At 41.5% G+C, this 6,908-nt stretch overlaps 1 non-coding gene across 1 annotated transcript; it reads left to right on the top strand.

The window, feature by feature from the left end:
- Nucleotides 1-2,172: 2,172 nt before the first annotated feature.
- On the top strand, nt 2,173-2,276 carry LOC118531013 (U6 spliceosomal RNA). The gene has a single exon (XR_004914950.1). It is a non-coding gene; the product is annotated as a U6 spliceosomal RNA (small nuclear RNA).
- Nucleotides 2,277-6,908: the final 4,632 nt, after the last annotated feature.

The following is a 6,908-nucleotide window of genomic DNA, read 5'->3' as shown; positions in this document are numbered from 1 at the left end:
TAACCTGAGATAAAGTAGCTGTCTTCAACCTGGGCAATTCATGGAGGGTCTGAGAAGTTCAGCCTGCCTCCTGCCGAATTCTCAGCAGCTCAGGGAACAAGTCCTTCCTTCCTGAAGGGGCATCTGAGCAATGCATCACAGCATCTACTATATATGGATCCAAGTAGCTGTCTCGGGGTCTCTGTGAAATCAATCATTCAGATTTGGGTTCCAGCAGGAGTGGCTCTTGTATTTCTCTAGAGGAGTATTTCAATGGTGGTGATCTCATTACAACTACAGAGCGGCTGGGAGGTGCCGGAGGATTTGGATGGAAGCTGCATGTATGTAGCAAGTATGCTCTTTGACTTAGGTTATATTTTTACTGGAGGTGGCTGCAGGACAGCTGTTGGGGATTAAAGGGAGGGGACCTAAAATATAGACAAACCAGATGATATCTATGATTATACTTTACTTTCATCTGTGCTCTTGGGTGATTAGTCAACAGTTGTTGGTTAACATATAAAGAACTCTTATCAGGAATTTAGGCTCCAAAAGAAACAAAAGCAAGGGCTTCAAATAACCCTATCTCCATCTGCCTCAGAGGGTGTGTTCCTTACCACAGGGAGTGTTAGAAGTAAGTTTGCTCCAGAGAAATGAGGGGTGTGAAAACATGTGGTTGGCTAAGAAGATTTCCACGGGCACCTCCTTCTTTGATCTGGCAGTCCCAGCAGTCCAACACCTTCTGGAATGATACCCTAGGGATAGAATTCTGCCCCATAGTCCCCAACTAATGGAGGGCAGGCCGTCTCTGTCACCTCTGTCCCCTGATCCTGATGTCAAAATTTCATTGTGACCACATCATACTGAAAATTTCCTGCAAGGGGCTTGTCATCATTCCTAAAAAGACCAGAGAATGGGGCAAAGAAGTTGAATGATTTTCTGTGCTTACCTGCTAGTACATGTTTGAGTGTAGGTGGCAGAATGTGATCTGAGTTTGTTTTCATTTAAACCTATGTCTTGGAGGTGAGGTTGTCTAGGGGAAGGGACATAAACCTTTAACTGCTAGAAGCTACCAATATTTTTCAAAAGACTCTCATAATTGTGAGTAGCCAAATTAGCCGAGGGGCTGAGAAAGTGAATGATGCCTCCTGTTATTGCTGGTTAACTGTTCCAACAATTAACCCGTAAAGTAATAATACCTGAAACAAACGTGATTATCAACACATTGGTTTAGTGCAATGATTGATTATAAAAATAAACCACCCTGTTTTAGAAATTCAGTACATGCTATACAAAATAACAAAGTAAACCTAACTTGATTATTCTAGCTGGTCATTTGACGCTTACGTGGTCTCTGCTGGACTTGGTCTTGGGCAGGCTCAGCGTATGGCTCAAGCTCTAGGATGAAGTCTTTCATGTACCTGATGATCCGGGGCATGGCTGCGGAAGACTGCTGGGTTTCACTCTGTGGTGTGAAAATCAAGAGGATTCTAATGGGAGATGATCACAGAGAAATGAATCCAAAGTCCTGCTTTGGTTGATGTGGCCTGGAGGACCCGTTCCCAGCAGTCCAGCTTGGCTGCTCAGGCAACGCAGTGAGACAAAATCGTACCCTCCAAATACTGACTACAAGAGCATTAAAGGAGACGGGGAATAAAAGCCGTTGTCAATATGATAATAATCTGCAACTCTCAGAGTCAGACCCAACTTCCCATTGCTCCTTCAACACAAACCCGCGAGCGGGGCAAGCCTCTCCTCCTCCTGCCCCCTGACTTACATCTTGGCTCGGGAATCTCTGATTGCTCTTCTCTCTTCACGAACCCTCCCTACCCTTCAATAATCCCTTCTTCATCCACACAAAGACGCCTCCCCCGGCTCTGTTGGCCAACATTGATCTCTTTGTCTAAACTACATTCGCTTCGCCCCTTACATATCTCATGCTTTATCTTCTGGAGATCCTAAGTCCCAGAGCACTTCCCTAGGGAGGAGCTTGCGCCTTTGCCCCATCTGTCCAAGGCATCCCCACAGTGCCTAACACAGAGCCAAGAGTTCAGGGGGTCCTCAGTGTGTGCTTGCTGAGTCTCAGAGGCTGGACACTCCGAACACCTAGGCGGCGGTGCATCGAGCAGCTGGGCCGAGGCAAGCTAGAGAAGGAGTTCAAAGTCAAAGGATTTCTTAAAAAGCGGTACTAGTGTGCTCACTTCAGCAGCACATACACTAACATTGGAATGATACAGAGATCAGTATGGCCCCTGCGCAAGGATGACACGCAAATCCGCGAAGCATCCCACATTTTAAAAAATAAATAAATAAAAATTTTAAAATAAATAAATAAATAAAAAGCGGTACTAGCGAAACAGGACTGCTGTTGATCTGCATGCATCAGGTTTGCAAATCCTGGTCTCCAAATGATTAGCAAGCAATGTCTGGCCCCCTACCCTGGGAAAACAAATCCGTAAATGGAACAGCAGAGAAGCATTACTCGCTTCATTCTGGACTTCTCCCCTTGACCCAGGTTTGTTTCTGGACAAAGGGGCACCCCAGGAAGCCACATTCAGACTGTGTAAAGGCATCCCACTGTAAAGGGGCCATTACGCTCAGGGAACTAGTGTCTTTCGGGTCTCACCCTGACCCTGAGCCCAGCTCTTTTCCCTTCTGGAATCTATGCCAGGTCTCTGCTCAGATACGGTTTGCCATGAAGCTCTGGGGGTAGGTGTCAGGGGGCAGGAGGGCAAAGGGTGGAAATCAGCGGACCCTGTCTCTCTGTGCAGTGCTATCTGGGGGCAGAAACCAGCTTGTGCTTCTTTCCTAAGGATTTGGGATGGGGATGTTGGCCTTTGGGAGAACAGAGAGATCTAGGTCAAAGGCTAGTTGAGGAAGAAGGTAGAAATATCTTTCTTCTGAAAGAAGGCTAAATATGGAGACATGCCCCCAAAGACGTGGGAAAATGGGAGTCTTTACTTTTGATGAGAACAAGGAATGTAAGATAATTGAAAGATGAAGGCAAATGTCTTTCAGTTTGCTTTTTTGAAGATACTCATCTAAAAATAAGATCATGTGGAGATGAAATGACATGTCTGAGTGCTGCTAACAGTAGCCCTTTTGGGGCCAGGAGATATGGAGCAAAATGTGTTCAAAAAGAGATTTCTCTCTGAAAACCATTACTCACTGCCCTGCTGCCAAGGTCACTGAGAGCTGTAGTTTTGCTGCTGTGAAACTGTTTACATCCAAGAAGACTCAGGGACACAAGGTCATGGGAGGTAAGCAAGCCTGGAGACCTCAAAGGCAAAAGACAATAAACACAGGAACTTTCAGGGCTTTTAAAGAAGCTCAATTGGGCCAAACAAATTCCCACTTCAGATGTAGAGTCACAACATCTTGTAGCAGATGGGAATAGGAGTGGAGCAAGAGTTGGTTCAAACGGAAGTACTGTGCGGTTTTATCAGGACCAAAACAGGCCACGGAGAGTTAAGGCCTGGAAAGGTTCTTCAAACATGTCTGGACTAGAATGAAAACTCAACTGGCATGGAGCAGAGGGATTAAATTCAGGAGCAAGTTTCCAAGGAGACCTGTAAGAACCCAGTTGGAGGAAAACCTCTTTCAGAAAATTCCTAAAATGGAATGAGTCGCCACCGAAGCAATGGGAGCACATTCAGTGAAATGACCAGGAGTGGATGGAGGCCTGATGCGGGGGAGACTCAGCTACAACCTGAAGAGGTATTTCGTCAGCAAATATTTGGGTATATTTAATTGGAATGCATTTATAGTAAGTCGGTGCCTACAGAAAAAATGTTAAAATATTCTCTCTGGAAATAATGTGGAATTTGGTCCTAAATTTGACCACTCACATTAAGCAGTCTGAATAAATATGGTGGGACTTGGCACCCATCTGAAGTATCAACTGCTAAGAAGAGAATGCTTTTAAATCTCCTGGGACTCTGAGGAAAGGTACAGAATGCTTGGCTTCATGGAAGCCCAGCGTCCCTGTCCACAGCAGCACACCCCACTTCCTCCTCCTCTCTCACCATCGGCTGCTAAAGGTCTTCATACCTCATCACCACAAATCTGACTCACCTCTTTCGTACTGAGAATCCCAGCAACTTTTCTTTGAAATTCAACTTTAAAGAAAATGGGAAAGTATATTTTTAATCAGAGAAAAACCTCAAGCTCAGTGAAAATTACTTCGCAGTTCCTGTTGAATGTAAACTAGAACCACTTTTGAGGTGATCATTAATTTTATAGAAGTGATATAAACCAGAATTAACTTCCATCCTACTTTATAATCAATCAGTTAATCAACAAGTCCGAGGGGAGTAGGAGTGCTATGCATTCTCTGTCGTGCTGCATGAGGTTACAGAGAACAGAGTAGTAATCACTGCATAGTAATTGAATGTTCAGGGCTGGATTCAAGTAATTTTAAGCACAGAATTGAAACGATCAGGTAGAAAGAAGGAAATGCAGAATGACTTAACCAACTACTTCAGGAAAAGAAAACATCCAGTACCTGTTCCAGTGTCCTCATCTGATGGTATTTCTTTAAAAATGTGGCAAGTTATGATATCTTTGAGAAAATCTTTGAACTTAACAAGCATTTCTAAAAATATGTGTGCAACCAAAAAAAAAACCAGAAAATGCATTTTGTCTATGGTTTATGCACATTCATTTTATGTATTTTTTTCCTGAAATCACCACGCATTAATATTTTTCAAAAGTTTCTTTCTAATATTCCTTTAAAAAGTACTAATTCTAGTTCATTACACTTCGAAACAACTTTCTCCACCCAGATTTGACTAGATCCCAGAGCCTAATTCACATACCAGATCAAAAGTTTTCTTGTACAAGGTCATTTCTATTAGACTAGAAGTATTTGAGTTTATCATTTATTGTAAAAAAATCCATTGAACTTTGAAATTTAACCACCTTACTTGTTGTCAAGACTGTATTCCCATGAACGTGGCTCTGAAAAATAATCTTTAATGCATAAAATTATGAAGAATGTACTGATATTCTGTAACCCTACCACATAGATAATCTCTGATAACATATTTTTAAAAATTGATTCATGTAAATAATGAAAAATTCAAGCTGAACAGAAAGTTATACAATGAAAGTAATATTCTACTTTCTCATCTCACCCTGGTTATTAGTAATTTCTTATAGTTCTTCTAGAAAACATTTTTTCTCCCACGTGAAAAATGCACTGCACATATATATATACAGAAACACCCGCATATGCACATATTTTTACATTTTTATAGGGAGAGCATACAATCAATACCTAGAGTGCCTCATCTGGCTTGTTTTCACATAATAAGTCTTGAAGAACTTCCCATGTTAGCACAAATAGACCAACCTCATTCCGTTTAACAGCAGCATAGCACCCAATTCTGTTGGATGCTATATATATCCAATATATTCTACCATGTATTTCAGAAGCCCTTTGTTGATTGGCATTTAAGTAGTTTCCAGGTTTTTCTGATTAAAAGAAAATGCTGACTGAAGATCCTTTTATAGCTTGGCTTTAAAAAAGGGTGTATTAGTAGATTAAATTCCTAGAAGTAGAATTTTTTTAAAAAGTTTTCTTTTTCAATCTATTCTAACCTTTAATATTGCCTACAATTTAGAGGGGCAAAGCTTTCTAATTTTGCTTAGGTTAGGAAGAAAAAAAAAAATGGAAAACATCAATGACACCGAGTATATAGGTCCAGCTGCCTTGATTCATTTCAAATTCAAGTGGGGAGGTGCTTATCTTGAAGAGATTCTTAAAATGAGGTCCTTAACAATGTTTTTCTCACTCCAGAATGATACAGAATGAGCTATCAGGTGAGTAGCATCTCCTGTTTAGCAGGCTGTGGAGAGAGTTCCATAATATGGTCATCTAAAAATTATTGGTACCCGATCAGATCTTTGTGATTAAGTCACACTGAAGGCAAGCTATCTGGTCTCTCTCAGATAAGATTTATGTGAAGCTGTTAGGCCTGGGCCTCAACCGGAGTCACCAAGGAGATTTCTTTGTATAAAATAACTCCCCCCTGTATATCATTTAAGTGGTCCCCGAGCCATGTGTAATTTTACGAGACCTAGATGCTGTAGAGGAGAAGCCAATTTTAGAATCTTGCTTTCATTAAGTGCAGAATGTTCATCCTACTGGGAAAAACTCAACTCCTTTTGCCAGTATTAGCAGCCCGGCCAAACCTTCTGTATATCAGCACCATATGACAGATGCGAATCATGCCTCAGTCACTGGGGTTGGCAGAGACTGAAGGGGGCTGTGTCCTTCAAGAGAACAAAATTGCTGATGTAAGTCTGAATATAGAAGTTTCATTTTAGGAAAAAGAGAAACTTTTCTGGGCGAGGCTAGATTTGCTCCATAAATCAGGCCAGACAAATCCCCACAAGTCGGCCCTTGGGTGTTTCTAAGAGCAGACCACTGACGCCCCTTTACTCAATCCCAGTCTGTTTGTGAGCCCAGCTGGGCTCCCCTAGGTGACTGTCTTTAGGACATTTCTTGGAGTTTGAGAAAACCAATGCTCCATAAGTTCCTTTAATTTAGTTGTGGATAGGAACAATTCTTCCATTGGTTTTCTGTACTCTTAGTAAATGAATAGTCAGAATTTGGGTGGATAGAAAAGCAGGCAAAAGATGTGGTCAATGATATATTTCCGTCCCTGAGAAATTCCCACTGAAAATTAGATATTGATCTCAAATGGCAAACAGTAATAAAAAATATGACAAATGGAAAATTGCAGCAATAGATGGCAATACCTCTGAAGCAGAGCAGAACCGAACTGCTCTGATTAGGCGTGCTGTTCCATTTTATTCATTAATCCTTTTAACAAATATTTTTGAGCACCTATTCACCAGACTCTTCTAGATTTGTGTATATAAAGATTATACACCATAAACAGTTAAAGTAATACTTTGAGCTA

This window comes from Halichoerus grypus, chromosome 14 (assembly GCF_964656455.1).
Source record: "Halichoerus grypus chromosome 14, mHalGry1.hap1.1, whole genome shotgun sequence".
NCBI classification, from domain to species: domain Eukaryota; kingdom Metazoa; phylum Chordata; class Mammalia; order Carnivora; family Phocidae; genus Halichoerus; species Halichoerus grypus.
The sequence above is the reverse complement of the archived record's forward strand: the minus strand, read 5'-3'. Positions and strand labels throughout refer to the sequence as shown.